Raw genomic sequence first — 17,579 nt, forward strand, 5'->3', positions numbered from 1 at the left:
CCTGTCTTTTGGGAGTTCATAGTTTAGTTCCCCAAACCTATTTCTTCGTGTTTCTCAGGGTAAGCCTTTTTTCCAGATCAGCTGGCATGTGCTCTGCTTCCTGATGGCTGCCACTCCCTCCCTCCCATTTCTCCTGCTCAGATTCCCTTCTCCTCAATTGCCATGCACCCCGTAAGATTAATCACCCAGAGGTCCTGCATCCCCTGAGCAACACAGTCCTCAGCAGTCTCAACACTGAAAACAATCTCTACACTGAAAAACTCAGCTTGCACTTCCTCTATGCAACAAGGCATCTAGGTTTGGATGTATCATTCCAGCCTGTCAACTAGAGTGTCAGCAATTCCATTATGGGAACTACCCTTTCTTTTTCTATCTTTGCCTCTCCAGCAACAACTGTGGGGACCCATACTGAACCAATTTTATTTTAATTTGTGAATGAGAGCTTCAGTATTTGAGTCATTCCCCAAAAACCAAATATTTTTATCTGACTTTTCTTCCATTTACCTCCTCCTTCTTTCACCCTAAAGAAAACTCTTCATTATGAAATTCCCTCCTGAAATCTCTATTCCATGTTGATATAATTCTAAAGCATGAAGCCAATGATAGGCATGTCTTGTGGCCAGGAGGATGATAAATCCCTATGCTCTCAAGGCTCTCTTTGATTTCTAACCTGTTTCTCATTGTGATCCCCACAAAAATTATGATATTTGAATGGCACGCTGAAGTCAATAGGCGGCTGCTTGCCCCTGGTTCACCCGCCTTCTCCAGGACAGAGGTACCCATATCACAGCACAGTTGTTCAGTTTTCAGTACAGCCCAGTTCACTGTATTAATTAATTGTAAAAGGTGATTACAGGGCAGTCTTTCTTCTCAAATCCTATTGGAAATGTATTTTCTCCTCCCTGATGCATGATATGCAATTACTCCTTTTTTATTAATTTCCAGCAATACCAATATTTGACTCAAGGATATCTTGCAGTAGTGGTTTAGTAAGTTTGTAGATTGCAAACAAAAATTGTCCACACATTGACTCTGCTTTTCAACTCTTTGAGCCATTCACTTAAGCTTGAACAGAAGAGCACTGATTAAGCAGAGAGTGCTTGAGACAACCACTCTTTTTCTCTATTTTACTGTCCCACATAGCTTATAGTGAATGATCCGTGCAAACACCAACAAAACACTAAACTGACAAATCCAATACGGCTATGGATAGCAGTAAACAGAGCCCTCGGTTGAAAGACAAGAGGGAAGTTGAGATGTTAGACACTGAGTTGACTCCTAGGACTGAGATACCATCCAGAATTTCTTGCAGTTCCCATTTTTTTCTAAAAGGCATCTTACAAGGATAAACTGTCATTAAATGAGTAGTATATAGAATTCTTACTTGGTTCAAAGCATTTTGTTATACTAGACATGATATCAAATGTAAAAATTTTCTGACAGTTATATTTTTTCTGAAAATTATTATGCAAATAATGACAAAGATGATAGTAAACTTTGTGGATGGAACATAACCAACTTTAGAATATGGTTCAAGAACTCTAGGAACTTTTAATGTAGTGGAATAGATAAGACAAACAGGGATGCAATAGCAACTAGGAATATAAGGCTAGCTAGGGATGATGCTAAAGACATGTAAGTTTTAAAAATAAGAAGGCATACAGTGTTTTAAAGAAGAAAAATATCATTCATAACCAGAGATAACAATGAAAGTTTCTCAGAGAAGTTAAAATTTGAACTGAGCACTGCAGGATAGATATGAGGGGAAGTTCAGAGCCCAGATTAGATGTAACAGTATCTTACTGTACTTCTTTTGGTTACCCCATTTATATGACATTCTATCCTTGTTCTTACAAATTACTAAAGAGCCACCAGCCTTATGAATGTATCAGTACTTGAGAATGTAGTTTATTTCATGGCCATTGAAAAACTGAAAGAAACTAAAAATATCTTTTTCATTCTATGAACATGTATAACCAATATTATGTCCTTCTAATAATTTGAAGCCCTTCATTTACCCAGTGCTGTTTGTAACACTTTACTAAATGTTAATAGAAGAAGCCCTCTGTTATTTTATTTCTCTGAAGATAGCAATTATGAAATTGTCCCTGATGAATAGGAATCCATGCTGATAACATACAATTAAGATGCATCATCAGAAAAAGAAAAGTGCCCTTTACTTGATAGAGTTACATTTCCAAAGGAAAGAAGTTGTCTTAATTCTTTCTAGATTTCTCTTTATTTCACATTTATAGTTCTTGTTTTTTTTTTTGTTTTTGTCTTTAGAGTAAAAGCACAAGTTCATAAATGATTAAAATGTCCCAGTTGCTTTGGAAGAATGAAAGAGTATTGCATATAGAATCAAATCACATTAAAGTAAAACAAACAAAAATTGTTTTTCCTTAGCTATTTAAAAGCAAACTGAGGTCATTTCACACTAGCTACATATCCTCTCTTTTAGATACCCTTGCCATGCCACCTACATGTTCTCTAAACCTAGAATCTGTAAGTTTGTTAAACGATCTTCTCACACACGTGCACACACACAATTCACTGTCTTATGCTCTAGAACTTGGATATTGTTTATCTTATTTCACCTAGGATGCTGGGTCAGTAGTTTTAAAATATTGCAACAGCTATTACCATTGAAAGCGATTCTGACTGTTCTTTTATTTGCATAATCTATTCTAAATGGCAAAGCTTTTTATCTTTTTATCTGTGGTGTGCTACTTCTTATTTTCATCATTTATGCTCTTTAATTTTGTATAAATATAAAATGTTTAGGAAATTAATAATGTGCTTCAGCTTTTTGTCTTTCTAAGTAAGTGAGCTTCGCCCTAATTGGCTCACGGCATCTACTTTTCCTGATTGGAAAATAAGATTTGTTCATAAGTAATGCAAAGAGGGAAAAAGAAGTATCAGTTTCCTTTTTTTTTTTGGTGAGGAAGACTGACCCTGAACTAACATCTGTCACCAATCTTCCTCTTTTTGCTTGAGGAAATTGTCACTGACCTAACATCTGCGCCAGTCTTCCTCCATTTTGTATGTGGGATGCCACCACAGCGTGGCTTGGTGAGCCATGCGTAGATCCCCACCCAGGATCTGAACCCACAAACTCTGGGCCACCGAAGTGGAGCGTGCAAACTTAACTACTACACCAGCAGGCCGGCCCCAGAAGTATCAGTTTCTGACATGTAAAACAGAATTACAGAGCAAAGTATCAGCCTTATAAACAATCCCAATATAGTCATTTATTCCTATGAAGTAGACAAGGCATATATTATCATGCCCATATCAAGTGTGGCTGAGGCTGTGGAAGAACTAGAACTCTCACTTACTGCTGAGGAGAATATAAAAAGTACAACCACTTTGGAAAATCTTTTAGCAGATTCCTAAAAAGTTAAACATATATGTATGTATAATCAAGCCATTCCACCTCCCCAGTATTTATTCAAGAGCAATGAAAGCTTACTTTACTACAGTGACTTGTATTCAAGTGTTCATAGCCACTTTAACTGTAAGAGACAAAAAATGGAAACAGCCAAAATGTCCGTCAACAAGTGGATGGATAAACAGATTTTGGTATATCTATTCAATGGAATACTACTGAGCAATAAAAAGGAATTAACTTTGAAACACATAATAACATGAATGAGTCTCAAAATAATTTTGCTGAGTGACTTTATTAGTCAGGGTCCTCCAGAGAAAAAGAACTAATAGGATATAGATATATCTTAGATAAAGATTCAGAAGAGAAGATTTATTATAGGAATTGGCTCATGCAATTATGGAGGCTGAGATATGCCACTACCTGCCATCTGCAAATTGGAGAACCAGGAAAGCTGATGATATAATTCAATCTGAGTCTGAAGGCCCGAGAACCAGGAGCTCCGATGTCTGAGGGCAGGAGAAGATGGATGTCCCACTTCAAGAAGAGAGAGGGAGATTCACCCTTCCTCTGCCTTTTTGTTCTGGTGGAACCCTCAAAGGATGATGCCCACTCACATTGGTGTGAGAGTGGATTTTCTTTACTCAGTCTACTGATTCAAATGCTAATCCCTTCTGAAAATACCCTCACAGACACCCCCAGGAATAATATTTTACTAGCTCTCTGGGCATCGCTTAGTCCTGTAAAGTTGATATGTAAAATTGACTATCAAAAGTGACAGAAGCAGACAAAAAATACTACATGCCTAATTATCCCAATTACATTAAATTCTAGAAAGTGCAAACTAGTACTAGTGAAAGAAAGCAGATCAGTTGTTGCCTTGTGCCAGGAAGATGAGTAGAAAGGGTTACAAAGAGGCAAGAGAAAACTTGTGAAGTGATGGATGTGTTTACCGGGTGGATAGTTTCATGAGTGTATGTGTACAACAAAACTTCTGAAATTATACATTCTAAATATGTGCAGTTTACTGAGTGTCAACTGTATCTCAAAAAGCTGTTTTTAAAAAGAGGAGGGACATTCAGTTAATGACAGGGAAAGCTATGAATAGAACCCAGGTCTGTGCCCTTTGGCACTACTAGGATAGACTGCAGAGTCCTGATTTTCAATTATATGATCCAGCCAAATATGGATTTTTAGTTAATTCAATTCTTAAATATTTTTAGAAAGGAGCCCCACTTTGATTATACAGACACCTCAAAACACAGCAAAATGAACCCCCTTTCCTATATACTAGACTATTATAGATTATGACTTTACCAATATGGAGCTCAAAATCTTTTGCAGAGTTAGTTGAAGAGAGCACAAAAATCTGCATTTCTGACTTTAAATGGTGAAGGTTGTGTTGTATTAATTTTTTCTAGCCTATTTGATCAGTTGAGAAAATTGCCAATAGATTAGTTATTTGATTTGGCAGAGTATTTAAATAGCAGGGAAATTTCATAAAAATGGTTCTTTCAATAATAAGATGTTGAAAGTTGAGATGTAGCTGCACTAAATAAGGTAATTCTAATGGGATTTATCAGTTAGATGATTCTTGATCAATAACAAGATAGAAATTCTTTCTACTGGCCTTTACATCGTATTCCAACAGGGTATTTTAAGGTGCGAGCCTATCTTAAGGCTCCTGCCTTAAATCCCAGAAGATGTTTTGAAATCTGTTTTATTAACTAGTAGAAAGTAGTAAATCTACTGAATCTAGTGTGTGAAATTAGCATAATAATTAAAGTTTGACCTTACTGTAGGTCACAAAAATTGTTTCATCTCTGTATTCATCTGTGCATACTGAGAAAGTGGCCTGTGGAAACGCCAGTAAGCTGGGATCAATCAAAGTAACCATGTTATGTTAAAAGAACAAAGTTAATTAGACTTTTAGTTTATCACTTTTTTGATGCTGTAAAGGTTAACATGATTTTTTTTTCTCTTCAAAAAGCTTACATGTGAAAGAACCAAAAATTACATAAAAGTTTCTATTTGAAAGATAGACATCTCTTTGCCTTTTATTAAGAATTATTGTTCTGCACAAAAGGTAATAGCATTAGGCTACTTTTATTGCAAAACAAGATTAAATATATCCTACAGCTTCAATTTTTTTTAGGAATATCAACCCTGTTTCCTATTATGTGAACCTGAAGCTTTATCTCGGCTTCAGAGTCAGTATCAAAGTACGTGATTGGTTTCTAAACTCAAGACAGGTTCTGGTTGACATGGGATGACCAGCTTCTCTAAGGCCAAACAGTGAAGGACATTGTACAAGTCAAAATTACCTACAGACACTGTCCTGTTAAATCTTCCAAAAGAGTCAAATGCTTTGCCTCTGGTTCCTCTGGTTTGCCTTTGGTTTCTAGGGCCAAAATTAGGGAAGGATGTTTTTAGCAACAATGCACAGAAAAAGCCCAGTGCCTACACATCCATCCCCTCCACACACACCTTATTATAGAATCTCTTAAGCTTTGAATTGTCAAGAGTTCATCTCTAAGCCGGAGATATAGGGTAAATATTTTCTGCTAGATGGCTTATGCAAGTTTCTCTGAAGAGGGAAGCATGCTAGTCTGTGGTTTATATTATAATCATTTTTTTTTTTAAGAGAGAAAAGGAGACATTTATTCTGATTGGAAAATATAAAATGCAAAGGGTATTTTCATTGAATTTCAAGATTCCTTTAGCATCTGAAATTATTTAAATAATTGCTTTGTGTAACTGTGTGTTTGTCATCTCTCTGCCGTAATAGTTTGCTAAGTCCCAAGAGGATTATTCACCATTGTATTCCTAGCCCCTAAGCACAGTGCCTGACCCGTAATAGGAGATCCTTAAATAATTCTTTATTAAAGAGTGAAATAATGACATTAATGAACAAAATACATTTTCAGAATGTAAATAGTGGCTCTTCCAGAGATCGATGCTATTGAGACTTTCAGATGCATAGATGCAGAAAGCAGGATTTTGACTATTGGGAGACAGGCCCTAGATATTTCCAGTCAACCAAAACAGGAAGTTAAAATAATATAAACATTCTTAAATTTTTAAACTCAGAATTGTATTTTGGGATACAGGAAACTACAGTACAAAAATGAAGTAGTCAATTGAGTGCATATTTTTGTTTTTATTTTATTGAGGTCATAATAGTTTATAACACTGTGAAATTTCATTTGTACATTATTATTTGTCAGTCACCATATATATGTGCCCCTTTAACCCTTTGCCCACTCCCCAACCCCCTTTCCCTCTGATAATCAGTAATCTGTTCTCTTTGTCCATGTATTTATTTTCCACATGTAGGTGAAATCATATGGTGTTTTTCTCCGTTGGGCTTGTTTCACTTAACGTAATACCCTCAAGGTCCATCCGTGTTATTGCAAATGGGACAATTTTTTCTTTTTGATGGCTGAGTAGAATTCTATCGTATATATATATATATATATATATGCTACGTCTTCTTTATCCATTTATCAGTCGATGGGTACTCGGGTTGCTTTCATGTCTTGGCTATAGTGAATAATGCTGCTTGGAACCTAGGGGTGCCTAAGTTTGCAGTTTGATTTGTTTGTTGATTTCAAGTTGTTTGGGTAGATGCCCAGTAGTGTGGGATAGCTGGGTCATATGGTATTTCTATTTTTAATTTGTTGAGAAATCTCCATACTGTTTTCGTAGTGGCTGCACCAGTTTGCATTCCCACCAGCAGTGTACAAGGATTCCCTTTTCTCCACATCCTCTCCAACATTTGTTGTTTTTGTCTTGGTATTTAACCATTCTAATAGGTGTAAGGTGGTATCTCATTGTAGTTTTGATTTGCGTTTCCCTGATGATTAGTGATGTTGAACATCTTTTCATCTGCCTGTTGGCCATCTGTATATCTTCTTTGGAAAAATGTCTGTTCATATCCTCTGCCCATTTTTTGATGGGTTTGTTTGTTTTTTGTTGTTGAGTTTATGAGTTCTTTATATATTTTGGAGATTAACCCCTTGTGGGATATATGATTTGCAAATATTTTCTCCCAGTTGGTGGATTCCTTTTGTTTTGTTCCTGGTTTCCTTTGCCCTGTGGAAGCTCTTTAGTCTGATGAAGTCCCATTTGTTTATTTTTTATTTTGTTTCTCTTGCTCAAGTTGACATGGTTATTGAAAAGATCCTTCCAGGAGTTTTATGGTTTCACAGTTTGCTTTCAAGTCTTTAATCCATTTTGAGTTAATTTTTGTGTATGGAGAAAGAAAATGGTCTACATTCCTTTGCTTGTGGCTGTCCAGTTTTCCCAACACCATTTATTGGAGAGACTTTCCTTGTCTCCATTGTTTGTTCTTAGCTCCTTTGTCAAAGATGAGCTATCCATAGATGTGTGGCCTTATTTCTGGGCTTTCAATTCTGTTCCATTGATCTCTGTGTCTGTTTCTGTACCAGTACCATACTGTTATGAATACTATAGCTTAGTGGTATATTTTGAAGTTAGGGATTGTGATGCCTCCAGCTTTGTTCTTTTTTCTCAGGATTGCTTTAGCTATTCAGGGTCTTTTCTTGCCCCATATGAATTTTAGGATTCTTTGTTCTATTTCTGTGAAGAATGTCATTGGAATTCTGATTGGGATTGCATTGAATATGTAGATTGCTTTAGGTAATATGGACATTTAACTCTCTTTATTCTTCCAATCCATGTGCATGGAATATCTTTCCATTTCTTTATGTCATCATCAATTTCTTTGAATAAAGTCTTATAGTTTTCATTGTATAGGTCTTTCACCTCCTTGGTTAAATTTATTCCTAGATATTTTATTCTATTTCTTATTATTGTAAATGGGATTATATTCTTGAGTTCTCTTTCTGTCAGTTCATTATTAGAATACAGAAATTCAACTGATTTTTTTAAGTTGATTTTGTACTCTGCAACTTTGCTATAGTTGTTTTTACTATTTCTAATAATTTTCCTATGGATTCTTTAGAATTTTCTATGTGTAGAATCATGTCATCTGGAGACAGTGAGAGTTTCACTTCTTCCTTGCCAATTTGGATACCTTTTTTTCTTTTTTTTTTGCCTGATTACTATGGCCAAAACCTCCAGGACTATCTTGAATAAAAGTGGTGAGAGTGGGAACACTTGTGTTGTTCTTGTTTTCAGAGGGATGGCTTTCAATTTTGAATGTGATGTTGGCTGTGCGTTTGTAATATATGGCCTTTATTATGTTGAAGTACTTTCCTTCTAAACCGATTTTATTGAGAGTTTTAATCACAAATGGATGTTGAATCTTGTCAAGTGCTTTCTCTGCATCTATTTGGATGATCATGTGGTTTTTATTCCTCATTTTGTTAATGTGGTGTATCACGTTGGTTGCTTTGCGGATGCTGAACCATGCCTGTGTCCCTGGTATACATCCCGCTTGATCATGGTGTATGATCATTTTCATGTATTGCTGTATTCAGTTTGCCAATATTTTGTTGAGAATATTTGCATCTATGTTCATCAGCGATATTGGCCTGTAATTCTCCTTCTTTGTGTTGTGCTTGTCTGGCTTTGGGATCAGGGTGATGTTGGCCTTGTAAAATGTTTTAAGAAGTGTTCCATCTTCCTCAATTTTTTGTAATAGTTTGAGAAGGATAAGTATTAAATCTTTGAATGTTTGCTAGACTTCTCCAGAGAAGCCATCTGGTCCTGGACTTTTATATTATATTTTATATATATTTTATATATTTATATTTTATATATTGGGAAGGTTTTGATTACTGTTTCAATCTCTTTACTTGTGACTGGACTATTCAGATTCTCTGTTTCTTCTTGACTCAGTTTTGGGGGGTTATGTGAGTCTAAGAATTTATCCATTTCTTTTAGATTGTCCAATTTCTTGGCATATAGTTTTTCATGGTATTCTCTTATAATCCTTTGTATTTCTGTGGCATCTGTTATAATTTCTCCTCTTTCATTTCTGATTTTATTTATTTGAGCCTTCTCTCTTTTCTTCTTAGTGAGTCTGGCCATGGGTTTGTCAAGTTTGTTTGTGTTCTCAAAGAACTAGGTTTTTGTTTCATTGATCCTTTCTACTGTTTTTTTTTTGTTTGCTTCAATTTCATTAACTTCTGTTCTAATTCTTATTATTTTCCTCCTTCTGCTGACTTTGGCCTTTGTTTTTTCTAGTTCTGTTTGGTGGAGTTTAAGATTGCTTTTTTGAGATTTTTGTTATTTGTTAAGGTGAGCCCGTATTACTGTGAATTTCCCTGTTAGGACCACTTTTGCTGCATCCCATATGAGTTGATATTGTGTATTTTCATATTCCTTTGTCTCCAGAAATTTTTTGATTTCTCTTTAATTTCTTCAATGATCCATTTGTTCAGTGGCATTTGTTTAGTCTCCATATATTTGTGACTTCCCCAGCTTTTTTCTTGTAGTTGCTTTCTAGTTTCATAGCTTTATGGTTGGAAAAGATGCTTGATATGATTTTAATCTTCTTAAATTTATTGAGGCTTGCCTTGTTTCCCAACATATGGTCTATCTTTGAGAATGTTTCATGTGCACTTGAGAAGAATGTATATTCTGCTGTTTTTGGATAGAGTGTTCTATGTATATCTATTAAGTCTATCTGGTCTAGTTTTTCATTTAGTTCCACTATTTCTTTGTTGACTTTCTGTCTGGATGATCTATCCATTGATGTAACTGGGGTGTTAAGGTCCCCCACTATTATTGTGTTGCTGTTAATATCCCCTTTTAGGTCAGTTAATAGTTACTTTATGTACTTTGGTGCTCTGGTGTTAGATGCATATATATTTATAAGTGTTATGTCCTCTTGAGGAAGTGTCCCTTTTATCATTATATACTGCCCCAATTTGTCTCCCAATGCCATTTTTATCTTCAAGTTTACTTTGTCTGATATAAGTATGGCAATATCTACTTTCTTTTGTTTGCCATTAGCTTGCAGTATCATCTTCCATCTCTTCACCCTAAGCCTGTGTTTGTCTTTAGAGCTGAGATGTGTTTCCTGGAGGCAGCATATTATTGGGTCTTACTTTTTAATCCATCCTGCCACTCTGTGTTTTTAGATTGGAGAATTCAGTCCATTTACATTTAGAGAGATTATTGATATATGCAGGCTTAATGCTGCCATTTTATCACTTGTTTTCTGGTTGTTCTGTATTTCCCTTGTTTCTTGTCCCATGTATTTCAGACTGCCAATTCAGTTTGATGGCTCTCTATGATGGTTTTCTCAGTTTTCTCTTTATTTATTATTTATTTATCATTTATGTCTCTGTTCTGATTTTTTGTTTAGTGGTTACCGTGAGGTTTATATAAAAGATCTCTTAGATAGTCCATTTTCTGATAGTATCTTATTTCCTTAATCTAAGCAGGTTCTATCCCTGACCTCTTCCCCATCTAAGTTATTGTTGTCACAACTTATTCCATTTTGTGTTGTGAGTTTGTGGTTAAAATGAAGTGATTATATTTATTCTTGATGTTTTCCTTCCCTTTATCTTTAATATTATAATTAAATGTTTGCTAACCTGTTCTGATAGAAAGCTGCAGTTTTCTGATTTTGTCTGCCTATTTATCTCCTTGCTCAAGGCTTTGTAAACCCTTTCTTTTTTTTCCAGGTATGAGGGCCTTCTTGATCATTTCTTGTAGGGAAGGTCTTGTGGTGAGGAACTCCCTCAGCTTTTGTTTATCTGGGAAAGTTTTCATGTCTCCATCATATCTGAAGTATATTTTCACTGGACAGAGTATTCTTGGCTGGAGGTTTTTGTCTTTCAGAATTTTGAATATATCATTCTGCTCTCTCCTAGCTGTAAGTTTTCTGCTGAGAAATCTGGTGAAAGCCTGATAGAGGTTTCTTTGTAGGTTATTTTCCTTTGCCTTGGTGCCCTTAATATTTTTTCTTTGTCATTGACTTTTTCCAGTTTTACCAATATATGCCTTGGAGAAGGTCTTTTTACATTGATGTAATTAGGAGTTCTATTAGCTTCTTTTATTTTTTCTTTGAGGAAGATTAGCCCTGGGCTGACATCCAGTGCCAATCCTGCTCTTTTTGCTGAGGAATACAGGCCCTAACATCTGTGCCCATCTTCCTCTACTTTATATGTGGGATGCCTACCACAGCATGGCCTGAGAAGCGGTATGTAGGTCTGCACCCAGGATCCAAACTGGCAAACCCCAGGCCACCAAAGCAGAATGTATGAACTTAACCACTGTGCCACCAGGCAGGCGCCTCTATTAGCTTCTTTTATTTGTAATTCCAGCTCCTTCCCCAACTATTATTATATCTTTGAACAAGCTTCCTGCTCCTTTCTCCCTCTTGAATACTTATAATCTCTATGTTACATTTCCCAATTGAGTCAGATATTTCTCAGAGAACTTATTCATTTTTTTTTAGTCCTAGTTCTCTCTTCTCCATCTGAAGCATTTCTATATTTCTATCCTCTAAATTGTTAATTCTGTCCTCCGTAATATCAGCTCTATTATTTAAGGACTCCAGATTTTTCTTTATCTAATTCATTGTTTGTTTCATCTCCAACATTTCTGATTTGTTTTTCTTTATAGTTTCAATCTCTTTTGTGAAGAATTCCCTCTGGTCATTAATTTCATTCCTGATTTCATTGAAATGTCCTTCTGAGTTTTCTTTCAACTTGAGTTTTTTTATGATAGCTATTTTGAATTCTCTCTCATTTAGGTTGTAAATTTCTGTGTCTTCAGGAATGATTTCTGGGTTTTTATCTTTTTCCTTCTGTTCTGAAGTATTAATATACCTTTTCATACTATTTGATGGGGTGGATTTGTGCCTTTCCATAGTGATAGTATTTGGTTGTAGATTCCACCTGTTGCCACTGGGGGGAGGAGAAGGAGCTGTGTATTCTGAGCCTCCAGTGATCCCTGGCCACTGTGTCTGTCTAAGCCTGGGCCACTCATTGGGACTGCAGCAGCACTGTGGGCTCTCCCACCAGAAGGGAAGGTGAGCATGCAGGGACTCTGGGCTGCTGTCACCTGTTCCCACAGTTGTGCCAAGGCACACTCCCACCCTTGGGGCTGCAACAGTGCTATGGGTGCTCCAGTCGGGAAAGCAGCCACACGTGTGCACAGGGCTGCCAGGGGGGATGCAGATTGCTCACCTCTCTCCACCACCTCCCCAAGGGTAGTCCATCCACCTTCAGATGTATAGCTGTACATGTCTCTCAGACATCCTGTTGTGTTGTATGGGTATCTTCCATTGATCAATGCATGCCCATTTAGTTTTAGTTCAAAGGGGGACAGATAAAGAGACCAGCTCACTCTGCCATGTTGCTGATGTCACTCCCTTGAGTGCATATTTTTAATACACATAGATTGTGAATTCTGGATTATACATTAGTGAATTATGCATATACACCTGAAAATTCCAGATTTTTTTCCTGGAACCCAGAATGAGTTTAGATCACCTTTTATGTACTAATTGTCATATGTCCTAATGGAATGCAACTAATTGTGAAATTAGCCTTAGCAGAACAAAATTGGAAAAACAATTCTAAGCCATGATAATGTCAAACCCATGTGTTTTTTAGTTTTCTCTCATTTTTTATTTATCTAGATTTGACTGTTTTGTTAAATTCTGTCACCCTGAGCTGTAAAGGCCCCATAGGGTTAGAGCTGGAATAGGAAGCTTCTTACTAGAAATTATGGATAGGAGGTCAATGGACTAAAAAAAGTAGAGGGAGCTGAGCTGAAAATTGAACAAAAAGTCAATTTCTAAGTAGCAGAAAGGAGAACCCAAAGTTTCATTTGCTTGAAAGAACCAGAAATCCTCTCAAAATCTAGGAATCTAAAAGACAGAGAGATGTGAGCACAGGTAGCAAAGTTGGAAAGGACTAAATGATTGTCTATAAAAAAAGATTTCTTTTGGAGATAGGAAAAAAAAATTGGTGTATGGATAATGTTTCAGTGAGCAGGAATACAGCATGAACAGTTTAAGTCAAAAGAGCATGTTAGCAAGACTAATCCTGGGAAACACTGTGAAATGTTGAATGTGTCTTAGATATTTCTTGTCCTTTGGGCCTCAATCACCTATATCTTAGTTTATTCTCCCTGAGCATCGTTTCTCAAGGAGTGTTTCATTGAATCAGAATGATCTATCAGAATCACCTGCATGTTTGTTAAAAAAAAGGAGGCTTCTCAGATGCTACCCCCAGACTACTAAATGAGAATGACTTGGGTTGAGGTCCAAGAATCAATCTTCTTACAATCTCTAGAACTGTTATATCCTCTGTAAAGTTGGAAAGTCCTAGATCTAAACCTTTCACACTGGTGTCCTCATCTTGCCCACTATCAGCTAAACTTAGGTTGGACCTTACTTTCCTACATAGAAGTTTCCTTAATCAAAATTTTCATTGCTTCAAAAACCAAAGGATAAAAATTGATATTCAGTACTTTAACCTCTTCTAATATATTAACTGGAGAAGTAATTGGTTTATTTTATAGGAATTTTCTGCGGACAATCCCCTCACTCTCTTGATATTTAACCATTCACACTTTTCTTGGCTGGAACTTGAAGACAGGAAAATGGAGCATTGGTGACCTAGTGGGGATATGTTTGCAACAAGAGGATCTTTTCTATATGTCTCAAAACACACTGTGTAGGTGGCCACTAACTCTGCCTGTGTAAAGATCTTACACTGAATATAGCAGGGCAGGTGTAGTGTTCAAAATACTGAAGGCAAAATAGAACCAGCAGCTTTTCCTTGCATATTATGTACATTTCTGACTTATGCAAGCTGTGGGAAAGACATTCTGCACTGCTTCTAGCATTTCAGTGCCTGTTGGGTGGAATTGAAATAGACATTATTCATGGCACCCTCAGACTCTTGAAAAATATATGCTATGTTCATTATAATATCAATGCTGTCACAGAATCTGTAGGGAGTGAAAGTCTTAAGGGATAATACAAATAACAATTAGGAGGAATTGCAGTGATGGACAGACCAAACAATTCCTTTCCTAGTCTCTGCAAGCCTAAGGAGACTTCAGAAAGCACTTCATGAATATAATAACAGGCCTGCCTGGGGAGAGGTGACTCCTATAGTGTTTGCATGTCAAGTATTTCAGTTTTTAATTAATATACAAGTGTCTGAAAGAGTCTTCAGATGATGCTGATTTGGATTCTAAATGCCATGAAAAAGTAAAATTATTTCAGAAGGAAGGGGAAATCCCTGCTTTATAGAATCTCATAATTTATGAAGGCATACTGGTGCTGTCACTCACCTTACTATACCATAGAATTTTCCTAATGTAGCAAATAGAAGACCAAACCAGCCTCTAGGGCTCTATGTCTAAACAGCCGGTGGGTAATTACTAAGAACCTTTAAAGCACAAGCAAGGGAAAGTGGAGGCTATTAAGAATAAGCTATAGTTGAACAACACGGTAGAGCAAAGCACTGTTTACATTTGCTAAATGGAATAAAACAAGTTTCTGAAAGAAGAAAGAGAAATTCATGTACCTGATTTGTTTTTAGACCCAGGCAGTCCCTGTTAACTGAGGCTGGGACTAGGAAGCATTCTGGGCAAAACTACAAATCAAAAATAGAATCAAAGACATATTTCATTGTCATTTCTTCTGTGAACTCTTTCCTGAACCTACTGCTCCCTGAGGGGTTACGAACCTTGTCTTTGTCATCAAGGAAACCTGAGATGCTTCTAATCCTGAATTTGTCACTATTTGCTGTGGGGACCTAAGCTGGTCACCTGAAGTCTCTAAAACACAGTTTCTTTATCTATAAAATGGGGACAGTAAAAGTATTAGCATAGCTATTGGCAAGAATGAACACTAAACACTTGATATATATATAACACTCATAATAATGATTAATTACTACACGCAACACCTTGCAACGTTCTTTTAAGACAAACGTGCTTGCACACACACACGATGATTTTGAACCTTCTGGGGTCAGAAAGTTTATTTTCTTTCTTCCCGCAGCTTTATTGAAATATAATTGACAAGTAAAATTGTATATATTTGAGGTATAAAACAGAATGATTTGATATATGTATCCATTGTGAAATGATTACTGCAGTCAAGTTAATTAACACATCTATCAGCTCACATAGTTACCATTTTTGTGTGTGTGTGATGAGAATACTTAAGATCTACTCTCATAATTCAAGTATGCAATACAGTATTATTAACTGTTGTCACCATGCTGTTCATTAATCCCCACAACTTGTTCATTTTATGTCTTTATCTCTGTATATCCAACCCTAATACCACTGTTAGCGCATAGTTGAGACACCATACATTTTTGTTGGATATGTTAATGAATGGAGTCCCTGAGGTTCTGGGATGTCCTGCTGCAGTATCTTGAGGGACCCTAAATGTAAGTCAGAAGCAACCAGCCAGATTCATGGCATGGCCTGCATCCTGGGGAGCCCAAACATCAGACATTCACATTGACGTAAACCAGAGGCCAAGGGTCCCGCTCATGTTACTAAGCCTCTCACCTACTGTAACTGCAGGTTACACATTACCCTTGCACAAGGTCTCTTTTCTTTCCCAGGTGGGTTTTGATGTTCAAGGTGGGAGAAACCCATCCTCTTAAAAACCCAGACAGGTTAGGGATACTGAGTTATGGCTTAGTTTCGGCACTGGCTTGCAAAGATATTAAGTAAGTCATTTTACCTCAATTAGTTTCAATATCCTTTTTGTTTTGGGTTTTTTTTGGTGAGGAAGATTGGCTTTGAGCTAACATCTGTGCCAATCTCCCTCTAGTTTGTACGTGGGATGCTGCCACAGCATGGCTTGATGACCGATGTGTAGGTCTGCACATGGGATCCAAACCCACGAACCCTGGGCCACCAAAGCAGAGTGTTCAAACTTAACCCCTGTGCCACTGTGCCAGCTCCTCAATATTCTTGTACAACATGGGGATGGAAAATTATTTGACATTCTTCTAATTATAATGATTTTGAGTGAAAGAAGGCAGCATGGGACGTTTTTAAGAGGCTAGGCTTTGCACTTAGACAGACTTTTAAGGCTTTGATCCTAACTCTGCAATTCATTAGCTCTGTTACCTTGAATGAACACCTTAACTCCTTAATACCTCTCTTTCCTCATCTGTAAAATAGGGATAATAACACTACAACAAAGAATGTCTGTGACAGTTAAGGAGATGATGTATACAAACTGCTTAGCCTAGTGCCTGGCAGGGTAAGAGCCTCTCCTGGCCTTCCGCCTCTCCAAGCAGGTAAAGTTCAGTGGTTAAGAGGCTGAATTCTAAAGTGCAGTGGTTAGGAGGCATCCATTCAGTTGACATATCTGTTGAGCACCCCTGTATTCCAAGGACTGTTCTAGGTGCTGGGATAAATCACTGAACAAAACAGGCAAAAAGCCTAGTGCTGGTGGGGCAGTTTTAATGATAATTGTATTCTTTAATATAAAGCAAAAATATACTTCCTAGGTTCCACTGTGTCTTCCAAGCGTCCAATCTTATTAACATAGAAACTTAATTTAGGGTGAGATTAAAGCAAAATCAAGTATAAATAATGGTTATAATTTATTGTAAGATGTTAATTGAGGCATTGATTAACTTTCAGAAGGAGAAGTCCTGCTGAAGATTTTTTAAAGTTGTGGATTCAGAATAACAAAAGAAAAAAAAATGAAAGCCATAATTCATATTGATTGAAGAATAAACCACTAATTTTTCTTTAGAAATCTATAAATGAATATATAATTCTTAATATACAAAAATATATCCCCAAATAAATTTGACATTTATGGTGGTATCTTTGGTTTTTAAATTTGAAAAGATTTATATCTCTTTTTAAAATTATAAAATCCTCAATAATTTTATGTCACAAAATGATTTCTAAATAGGACTTATTCCATTTATCAAGCATACCCCCGGACTATATATCAATGTGTTACATACTCCCCCAAAAAATGATTTTTAAGCTTCTTGGATCAAAAATATCTTACTTTTTTTTTGAAGGACATTTATTATCCTCTACATCCAAAGAAAATGGGTCAGATAAGACTATCAATGCTTTCTATGCAGGAGAAACTATACATATTAAACACAATGAAGCCCTTTTTAATGTATAAATGTTGTAAAAAGTGTCCAGCAAAATGAGTGTCCTATATCGAAAAGTGTGCATTGTCGAAAGAACAATTGCCTATATATCCATTTACAGTACAATGGAAACT

At 36.4% G+C, this 17,579-nt stretch overlaps 1 protein-coding gene across 5 annotated transcripts in view; it reads left to right on the top strand.

The window, feature by feature from the left end:
* Positions 1-17,579, top strand: part of NRXN1 (neurexin 1) — a 1,071,934-nt gene that overhangs the window by 366,602 nt on the left and 687,753 nt on the right. The window lies entirely within an intron of this gene.

The sequence above is a fragment of the Equus quagga genome, chromosome 5 (assembly GCF_021613505.1).
Source record: "Equus quagga isolate Etosha38 chromosome 5, UCLA_HA_Equagga_1.0, whole genome shotgun sequence".
NCBI lineage: Eukaryota > Metazoa > Chordata > Mammalia > Perissodactyla > Equidae > Equus > Equus quagga.